Source organism: Echinops telfairi, unplaced genomic scaffold (assembly GCF_000313985.2).
Source record: "Echinops telfairi isolate 266 unplaced genomic scaffold, ASM31398v2 ScPeMD7_44;HRSCAF=162, whole genome shotgun sequence".
In the NCBI taxonomy this organism is placed as follows: domain Eukaryota; kingdom Metazoa; phylum Chordata; class Mammalia; order Afrosoricida; family Tenrecidae; genus Echinops; species Echinops telfairi.
This window is the reverse complement of record NW_022103942.1, coordinates 5,644,332-5,656,179: the sequence shown is the minus strand read 5'-3', so window position 1 is coordinate 5,656,179 and position 11,848 is coordinate 5,644,332.

The window sequence follows — 11,848 nt, the reverse complement described above, 5'->3', positions numbered from 1 at the left end:
TTACAAATAGTATTCTCACCAACCCCACATTTTCCTTTAACCTCAATTTCTCAATAAGCAGATACAGGTAGTAAAAAGAGTCTTGACCATAGTATATCCATTTGAAAGACACAAGATAAAATTATTTTTTAGATTTCTGAAAGGTTATCACTCCATGTCATTAGTACATATAAGACATATAAACTAACTAAATCAGGATAAAACTCCTTTTTCCCCTTTTGTGTTATATTAAATACAAAATATACATATGTCAAAGAGTTGAGCAAATACCTCAAAAAAAAGGTGGTAATTTGGGGATGGCCACTTATGCTTTTTATCTAGAGACCACTCAGATCAGATAACATGTAGAGTATATTGAATCATTTCAACACCTGTTGTCATGTCAATTTCCTATGCTTTTCATTGTCTAGACATTCCTTCTCCTAAATGATTATTTTAAATAAAATATTTATTTTAAGAAAATATTTTCATATTTATATTGTAAGAAAATTAAACATTTATCTTTAGACTTAAATCTATATAGCTTCTTTCAATGTTTATTATCTGTCATTTTTATTATAACTTCCTTTTATCAAGATTTATTGATTTTTTAGCAAAAAAAGTACAGTTTAGCCTTTTAAATAAAGAGGAACAATGAAAGAATATATATTTCAAGTCATTTTATACCTGAAAATGTCTTCTGGGTAGCTTTAAGAGTCAATAGGGAAATACTAGATGCTGTTGTGTTGATTCTGACTCATGGCCACCCATGTATGTCTGAGTAGATCTCTATCTCTACTGAGAAAATTAACCAATTCATCACCCAACCTTCCTAACAAATAATTAAAACACCACGAATAGTAAAATATGGTTACTAATTTGATCATTTTAATAGATTGAACCTCTGTTACCTCCCAAGTGATTTAGATGTTGATTTCAAGTTAGCATTAAGGAAGTCACTAAGAGCCAGTAGAAATAAAATTATTGTTTAAAATAAGAGCTTAGAAAAAATGAGGAAGAGATGGAAAGACTAACACATTCTAAATGGGAGTACCAGGAGCAGACAATAAAGGGAGTAACTGAAAATTCTCTTCAACTGAAGACTCACATGGATCAGTAAATTAGAAAAGCATAACATATTGAACATGTTAAAGAAATAAATAACAACTAGGCATATAGTACAAAAGCCATTGCCATCGAGCTGATTCCTACTCATAACAATTTTATACTGTTGCTCAAAAGAAGCCTGCTGTTTATATAACTTTCCTTTTGGGGGGATAATCCCTTAATTTATATAGAATGATTTTAACATTTTATTTTAATCCTTGATGTATTGAAGTTTTACTACTATGTGTATGTACTGAGGTACATAGTAATAAAACTTTAACATATTAAGGATTAAATAGCAGCAATAAATGTCAGAAGTGTTGAATAATGAGATAAATATTGAGTTGACTACACAGCTTTGGTAAGTAACACTAATAAGGTATGCATTTTAATAATAAGAAAAGTGAAGGACAAGGAGAGATGTGCTTAAGACAAAGTAGTGAACATGACATTTATTACTTACCAAAATTTAATAAAAACTAATTGTTTTCTTTTCCATTTAATGAAAATTACATATAATTGTCATGGAGGTGGTAATGTCAGCTGAATGCGGTAAGTTAACTTACAATATGTACTGTATCTCTCTTATTTTCACAGAGGAATATACATCTGAATAACTATACTTTATAAAATAAACTTTAATCTAACTGAAAGAGCCGAGGTGGCACAATGGTTATGCTTTCAGCTGTTATCCAAAAGGTAGGTGGCTCTACACACCAGAAGACCAGATGATCTGCTCCTATAAACATTGCTGGCATTATTGTGCTGTGCAGTGGATTCTGATTCATAATTTTAGGTGAAGTTGAGTTAGCTCTGACTAATTTCAGTCTTATGTATGACAGATGAAACACTGCCAAATGCTGAGAAATCTGCACAATTGTTGCTGTGTTTGAGCCCATTGTTACACCCACTTTGTCAATCCATTTAATAGAGGGTCTTCCACTACATCATGGAGCCTGCACTTCATAAAGTATGATGCTCTACTCCAGGGACTGGTCTTTTATAATAACATGTTCAAAATATATGAAAATATATTGTATTTTCATTTTTAAAAAAATTCTCTGAGATTTTCTTCTTAACTCGTGGATTGCTTAAACCATATTGTTTAATTTTTAAATGTTTAGAAATGTCTCCTATGTCCTTTTATTATTAATTTCTAGTCTGACTCCAGTATAGTCAGAGATCATGGTCTATATTATTTAATTCATTTCTATTATGTAAGGTTTATGTTAGAATCTAAAATATGGTCTATCTTTGTGAATGTTGCATGCACTCTAAAAAACATTCTTTCAATGTAGATATAAATTAATTAATTACGGTTGATTGATTATTTAGTTCTGTGTCCTTACTTTCTTCAGGTTCTATAAATTGCTGATATTAGAGTGTTAATTGTTCCATGTATAATTATGGATTTTGCCCTCATTTTTCTTCCAGCTACATAATATTTTCATATATTGTGAGGCTCTGTTGTTAGGTGTGTACACATCTGAGATTGTTAGGTGCCTGATGATGGATCTTTCATCTTGATGCACTGTCCGCATTTCTCTAGTAATGTTTTTGCTCCAAAACTTACTTTCCCAGTGGATTATCACATATGCAGTTAGGTTAAATTTAACACTTTATGATTTGTTCGCCCTTTTGACCCATTTTAATTTTGTCTTATTTTTTTAGCATGTTCTGCTTTCTTTCTGATTGAAGTTTTTCTCTATTTTTCTTTTTGTTGTTGGGGTGTGGGGTATGTCTTTTTATGTTTACAAAATCCAGGACAGGTAAATATATAGAGAGAGTAACTAGATTAATGCTTTCTTGGGGATATGGGAAAGGGAAGGCTGGGAGGAAATGGGAAGCTAATAACAATGACTACAAGAAAGAAAAACATTTTCTAAAATTTATTGTAGTAATGATTATAAGACTTTTCTTGATAAGACTGAACTATTGAATTTATTGAATTATATAATATGTGGATTATGTGCCAATAAACCTCTTTCCAACTCACATCAAAAACAAAGATGGGGAAAAAGGCATTTCTTTCTTTTGATCAATGTTCTTATGGTATATCTTTTTCATCTTTTAAAATTGAACCAATGTATTTCACTGAATGCCAAGATAATTCCTTATATACATAAAATTGCACTGGAGATCCCCTTGCAGAGGGGTCTCGGGGAGGAGATGAGCCAGTCAGGGTGCGATGTAACAACGGTGGAAAATACAACTTTCCTCTAGTTCCTAAATTTTTCCTCCTCGCTTCCACTACCATGACTCGAATTCGACCTTGTAAGTCTGGCTAGACCAGAGGATGTACACTGGTACAGATAGGAACTGAAAATACAGGGAATCCAGGGCGGGTGAGCCCTATAGGACCAGTGGTGTGAGTGGCGAAACAGGGAGGGTAGAGGGAGAGTGGGTAGGAAAGAGGGAACCGATTACAAGGGACTGTATGTGACCTCCTCCCTGGGGGACAGACAACAGAAAAGTGGGTGAAGGGAGACGTCGGACAGGGCAAGATATGACAATATAACAATTTATAAACTATCAAGGGCTCATGAGTGAGGGGAGAGTGGGGAGGGAGGGGGAAAATGAGGACCTAATGCCGGGGGTTTAAGTGTAGAGAAAATGTTTTGAGAATGATGAGGACAATGAATGTACAAATGTGCTTTACACAATTGATGTGTGTATGGATTGTGATGAGTTGTATGAGCCCCTAATAAAATGATTTTAAAAACAAAACAAAAAATAAAATTGCTGAATCGTGTTTTGAATCCATTCTGCCAATCACTGTCACCTTTTACTTAGGACATTTAGATAATTTATATTTAAAGTAATTATTGATATGTTTATTCTTAAATCTTTCATTACATTATTTAATTTGTTTCTATGCCATATTTCTTGTTTCTCTTTTCTTACTTTCTGTAGGTTGTTTGAACATTTTCTAATAATCATATTTTAATTTGGAATGGAATTATAGAAAAATATCTAATATTACATGCAAGTACATTTTGCTGAAGATCATGCAAAAAAAATTGCAGCATGGAGACTCCAGAGATTCAGGCTATGGTCTGAAGAGAACTTGGAACAAGGGTTATCATTGCTGAATTTAGATGGATCTTGACTTAAATCAGAAAATATAAAAAATATATTTACTTGTGTTCTATTGACTATGCCAAGGCATTCAACTCTGTGGACCATAAGAAAATATTGATAGCTTTGAGAAAAATGGGAATTCCAGTAGACTGTATTGTGCTCATTCAGAAACTGTACATAGATCAAGAGGCAGTGGTGCAAACAAAACAAGGGCATACCACATGGTTTACAATCAGAAAAGGTGTGCATAAAGGCTGTATCCTCTAACCATACTTATTCAATCTGTAAACTGAGCAAATTAGCAGGGAATTTGGCTTATAAGAAGAATATAGCATCCGGATTAGAGGAAGGCTTATTAACAGCTACAAAAGGCAGATGACACGACCTTGCTTACTGAAAGTGTGGAGGATTTGAAGCACTTGCTGAAGAAAATCAAGGATTACAGCTATCAGTATGATTTACAATTCAATATAAAGAAGACCAAAAATCCTCACAACTGAGCCAATACAAAGGTAGAATGATGATAAATGGAGAAAAGTTTGAAGCTGTCAATTATTTTGTTTTTCTTAGATCCACAATCATTGCCTTTGGAAGTAGCAGTCAAGAGATCAAAAGATGCAGTTCATTAGGTAAATCTGATGCGCATGATCTCTTTAGAGTGTTGAAAAGCAAGGATATTACTTTGAGGATTAAGGTGGGCTTGACACAAGTCATGGTGTTTTCAATTGCTTTATATGTATGTGAGATTTGGACATTGAATAAGGGAAACCAAAGAATTGATGTGTTTGAATTGTGGTGTTGGCACAATTTTATATTAAAGAATACTAAAAGTACCCAGGCTGCCAAAGGCACAAATAAATCTCTGTGTTAGTCTGGAGGGCCGAGAGAAACCAATCCATAGACACTCATCTGTGAATAAGAAAGAGGTTTATATACAAGAGAAATTGAATATTGAGAAAAAATCCAAGCCCAGTCCAGATCAAGTCCATAAGTCCAATCTTAGCCCAAAAGTCTGATACAAATATATAAATTCATTTTTAGACTCACAAAACCCATGCAATGGCACCGAATGCAGGACAATCACAGACCAGTGGGTAGAAAGTCTTTGGATCCAGTGGCGTTGTAAGCATCTCAGTGCTGGCAGGGGTCTCCATGTGGCTGCTCCAGTTTCCAGGGCATGGGGTCTATCAGTGTAGTGCCATGTGTCTTTACAGTACAGCGTCTCTCAGGGAGTAAGAAGAGAGAGTGTGTGTCTTCTGCCTCCAAGGAGGAAATACAGGAGTTCTCAGAATTCTCAGAAGGTCATGCCCACACAGAGGCCTCATTGGTTATATCTTTATTGACAGGCCAGATTCCACCCCTTCACTCATAATCCTCTCAAATTGACACCAGAGTATGTAACTACCACTATCTGTATTGGAAGAAGTACAGTCAGATGCTCCTTAGAGGCAAGGATGGTAAGTCTTTGTCTCACATATTTTGGACATATTGCCAGAAGAGCCCAGTCCCTGGAGAAGGACATAACGGTTGGCAAAGTAGAGAGACAGAGAAAAAGAGGAAGGCCATGACAACATTTATTTACGCAGTGATTGTGTCAATGCACTAAAACATGACGACAATTGTGAGAATGGAACAAGTCTGGGCAATGTTCCCCTCTGCTGTACATGGGGTTGCGATCAGATAGAACCTACTTGAGGGCATCTACCAACAACAACATCTGTATTTAAATATAATTTTCTTGAGTATATAACTTTGTATAATATCTTGGTTGTTGCTAGAATTATTACAATATATGTGCATAACATTTCAAAATCCCTAGGTAACAGTATTTTACCACTTTAAGTGAAGAGGAACCCTGATGACATTGCAGTTAACGTGTTGTGCTGCTGACTGTGAGGTCAGCAGTTTGAAACCATCAAGTGCTTACAGTCATGAAAACCCATAGGGGCAGTTCTACCCTTCTCGAAAAGGTACTTAGAATTGACTAGATGCCTATAAATTTGTTTGTTTGTTTTTTAAGTGAAGTATGGAAAACTTAATTCCATTTAGGTTCCTTTACTCTTAATTTTCAGTGTAATTTTTCAAATTATTGCCTCTATATACTTTTGAGAACCACATCTTATATGTTGAAATGTTGATGTAAAAATGTATGATGTAAAAATTCATGAGATGTAAGACCACCTATTCTGCTTATTCTTGTTTTATTTCAATGTTCTTTCTTTTCTGAAATTCCAAGCCTGCTTTAGTTACCAATTTCTTTCTGTTTAGACAATTTTCTTTTTGCTATTATTTGTAAGTAGGTTTGCTAGCAAATCATTGTCAAGAAGTCAAACTCCCATGATCATTTCACCAATTCAGTGCTGGCAGGTCAAATTCCAATTGTTCCCTGCTGACATATAGGGATGGGTGTGTCAATTCACCTTATCTCATAGCACCTTGTTAATCTTGTTGAAGCAAGGTAGGTATGGAGACCCTGCTCCTCTAAAACGTGGCATGGGGGCAGTGCCTGACTTCCTCCAACTTCATAAGGAAGAAAAGGAAAATTACTATAAGCATTATTTTGACAATTTCCTAGGAATGTCAGACAAGTCTCTACCCTTTTCCCTCCTTTACCAATTATGGCACTAACTGTCCCTCTCAAAGATCCCATTATCACTCTGCTGGATTCAATAATTCCTTGCAGTGGCCACATAGAACTCACAGACAGCACTGGGGATTATGGTATTTATTAAGTCATTAACAGGTTACAATTGAAGATCATAGGTACTCAGGATACTGTTCTCATAGCCAGGGAGATCTCCCTTCAGTCCACAGGTTTGTCTCTGTCTGGTCCTCAACTTCTTTGCCAATTGGTTCTTTGATCTCTGCCCTGTTCAAGCAAGTGCTAAGAGGCACCATTAGTCCTACCCACAACTGCCCCAAAGTCATACCACTCCACCACAAACCTAACCTACAGGTGCAAATCCCTAGCCCTGTGGGTTGGCAAACCTAGCTTCCTAAATTAAGTTCCTAGAAGCAACCCAATCTGCTGATTCCCCTGCCTAAAGATACATTTATTTCCTCTGTAAACTGCCTGCCACTTGGCTTCTATCTTGTGCAATTTATTCTTGGTACTATCACTTCTGCTGTCACTCACTCATTGCCATAGAGTTAATGCTGACTCATTGCGAACCCTTGTGGAGTTCTGTGACTGTCACTGTTGACAGGAGTAGAAGGGCCAGTCTTTCTCCAGAGGAACTTCTGTTGGTTTCCAACTGTCCACCGTGAGGATCACAGTCCAATGCATAACCAATACACCACTGGAGTTCCTGCTTCTCCACAATGCCTCAGGTTCACAGCCCTCTCTGTCTTGTGGATCAGTGAGGTTATGCACAGGGATCTCTAGGTATACCACACTTTTCTCCTGACTCTTCTGGATGGCTGTGATAGCCCTCCATTTTTGCTTCTGACATGACTCATTTTATACCCAGTAGGAGGATAATATTGGCCAATCCCCAATTTAGAGCCCCTTTCACTTTATTTGCGATGTTTCACCCAGTCGTTTGGTAAAACTAGCCATAACAAGCAATCCAGTGTAGCATACACCTCACTGACCTCTTGCCATAGTACACATGAACTTTGAAAACATTATTCTAAATGAAAGAGGACAGTAACGATTGACTATATTTTTCTAATTCAATTTATATAAAACGTTCTGAAGAGGAAATTTGATCAGCATTTTCATATATATTGAAAACAGGCCACATCTCCTAGGAAAGTCCCTTTCAATTGCTCAAAGCAAATTATCTTACAAAGCTGATTACATCATATCATATTTCATTTGGGAAATTATTAAATCATAACTGCAAGCCACTGAGAATGGTGGACTGGCCAAGTTGACACTCAACTTTAACTATCACAGTATGTAAATTATATACTAATGAAGCTGTTAAAAAATGAGACAGGTTTTATCGGTTATCTTTTCAGATTCAAAGAAATATATGATTTTCAACACATTTGATAAGTTATAGAGACTAGTCTATATTAAAATTGTCCCTTTGTCAATAGAAAATTTGGATACATAGAGCTCCAAAATGCTGTGATAGTGATCACACAAATGTATAATATCATATAGAATTATACACACATGCCATACAGACACTTTTCAACATGTAAAAATGATGAAAAATGATTAAGATTTTTAGTTTAGCTAATATTAATATACCAATGCCGTTTTCCTAATTTTTATATTGTACTACAGTTACATAAGACACTGCCATTGGGATACATGAGACTCTCTGAACTGTTTTTGCATTTTTCTGTTACTTTATGATTACTTAAAATGAAAAGTTAAAAAAAATCTATAGACAAATTTCCATTATGAAAGGTTAAGCAAAATTCTGAAAGAAGGAAAGCAAAAGGATAAATATTAGTGGAAAACTATTGATACTTCATATAACTAAACACTTCAAATGTTAAAAATATATTAAAATGCTGTGTATATGTTCATAAGCAATTTTAAGGACCGAGAAAATTCTGATACTGTTTCAGTCAATTAAAAATACAAAAAAGAGTCATTCTTCAGTGGGCTGATTATATGCATGTGTGGATATTCAGAAAAATAACAAAAAGCTCTATGGACAAAAACATGTCAACAATAATCATTTAACTGTTATGGAAAATATAGCTTTATACCACTTTTAAAATGTATTTCACAATTTTCCAAATTTCATACAATATCTGTAGACTACTTTTATCATCACAAAAATGAAAACATAAATATTTTTCTTTTGATGTATATTTTGCATTAGAAAGGTATGGTTACTGAATATGCCAGAAATACACACAATTAGGACAAATATGATATTAATTAAGCAAATCGTTGACTTTGAGAATAAATTGGTATATCAATGTACAAATGATTAAGTTGCTGATATTTTTAACCTGTTGTGGCCATTATCTTGTGTTTTCCTTATGAGGATGCATTTAATAAACAAACAAGCAAATATTACTTCTCCTTCATTGTGGTTAAATCAGGATGAGTATTATTAGTATGTAATTTGCAATGCATTTGAAAAAGGGAAAAAATCTGACTGGATTTGTTAGTATTGTGTCAGATGGTAGAGAGGCCTATACACAGAAATTCAGAATAGATTCAGGAGGAAGAATACAGGGCATTTATAGTAAGGTGACAAGAATTCTTAAATACATGGAAAATATAAAAACTTCCGTGGTTTAATTATAAAGCTAAAATATAAAACATTCTGTGGTTTAATTATAAAGCTAAAAGAAGAATGTCATATATATTTTTTAAACTCCGAGTACAGTGAGTTCTTTCTTTCTCTCTCAATTTTGTCTTCTAGAGCCTAACACCCTAATCAGTTCATATAAAATTTCTGTAAGTAAATATGGTAAGCTAAATATGAACTAAAGTAAATAGTTCAGATTATTAGATTCTAGTTATATCCACTAAACTGCTTCAATACCCTTCCATTCATTGACTAGTCAAAAGCATCTGAAACAGCATCTTTGTGGGCACTGGGCTGCTAACCACAAGTTCAGCAGTTCTAATCCACTAGCTCTTGGGCAGTGGTAAAAACAAGCTTTCTAATCCTTTACAGATTCACATTCTAGAAACCCACAGCAGAAATTCTGTGCTGCCTTATAGCATTGCTACGAGTTGGAATGGACTCAATGACAGAGAAGTTTTTTGTTTGTTTGTTTATGGAGACTAGTCAACCATTAGAATGGCATGCTTAGTGATCAGTTGTCTTTATTTTTCTTCATCTTTTAATAGCACAGCACTGAATCCTAAATATTTCTATGTTTTTTTCCTCTGTTAAAGACACATGGCCCCATTTCATCTCTTTCTTTTATGATCTGATATTATCATTTAAAACTTCTCAACATTAACAGTTAATTAGGTAGAATAAGTAGTTAGAGTAACATAATCTAAGAATAGATGTAATATACCTAATGGTGCCTGACACTTAGTAGATGTTCAATAAATCTTCCCATTTGTCATGTGATTAAGCTGCTGGAGAACAGAAGGTCTTCTGTGTTGATTAATTTTAATTGAAAAAATATTTAGAGCAAACTCACAGTGCCTGATTGCGTGCGTGTGCGCACGCATGCACATACATAAACAGACTTTAAATTATTGCTATTATTTTTCTCTCTCAATATATATCAAAATAGACATTTGTCACTACCCAACGTATAAATGTATAATGATTACATAATATAGCATTATGCACAACAAAAAGGAGTTTAATAACAGAGGGTGAACACTTGTCTTAGAAGGGCCACGTTATTGTCCAGACTTCCATACATATATGATCAATGATTGTAAGAATCATGAATTCTCTTTTTATCTCAGGAAATTAATTAATTAGGAATTTAGCTTGTACCAAAAAACAGCCCAATGATACTGACATTGATGTTGTACATAACAATTTCTAAGATATTGTAAAAATCTGTGTCAAAAATTTAAAATGTTATACAGCCTATATCTTTAAAAAGTACTGTACAAAAGACGTACCTACTAGCTGACTATTTCTAAATATATAATTTTATTCTGAGATCAAAGTTATTTATAAATATGTAACTTGTTATGTTTTTATAGATGAGGAATTTTAAGTCAGAAAAATGAGGCTTTCAGTTTCTTCAATCTAATATTTATATGCAATAGAGCATATCTTTTTATTCACCTGTTTTTGAAAACAGCGGACATTAGTGAAAATTGCTAATTTAATAATGGAATAAAAATAGCAAATCAAAGCACATAATTAACTGTATAGCAGGCTCACTGATAGGTAAACACATCATCAACAGTGTAAGTATTCATTGAGTTCAGAAGTGAATTTAAATTTTGACCATATAAATTATAATTCAGACTCTATTACATGTCTCAGGTAGAGGAGCTGAACTCTCTCTTAGCCATCTTGTCGATTCCAACTTATTGCGACCACATATAAGACAGGGTAGATCTGCTCTTGTGTCTTACTCTCCTCCTCTTGTAGAGCTGCTGGTGCTTTCAAACTTCAGACCTTGCAATTAGTAGCCCAGTGCATAACCATAATGCCAACAGGGCTCCGATATTATAGTATATAAGAAATTGTAAGGTGTTTTCTATTCTAAGTTCAATTAACAAGCAATTTTATAAGCATATTTTAATTTACCAGTTTCAAAAAGCTAATATAATTGAATAACTTATTAAGCCATTTACAACATTTATTATTATAAATGATATTAAAGTAATGAAGAAGTCAACATCATGCTAGTAGTTGATTCTTTGAGGCCAAATCTACATGCAGCAAAATTGGCCAGTAAATCAGAAAACAACAATATCAGTGGCTTTTTCTATCCATGATTTACTTTTCCTTTTTTACATTTAATCTCCTTGTCAAACCATGTTACTGTAGTACATCACTCACAATGAATTTTGGATGTCTCACTTCGAACCACACTCTAATTGTCACCAAAATTAAGACAATAGAAAATTAAAAACATGTATTAATTTCAAATATATGCAAGTTGTTTTCCTGAGCTTATCTCTAAAGACACTGGGCATTTTCAAAACAAGTCAAATCTTTAGTCAATGAGTCTGCTTAAGAAATGAGGTGGTTTGATTCAAATTCAGTATCCAAATATCAAACCCAGCTCAATAATCTCAAGCATTATCCCTGCATTGCCTCTAACT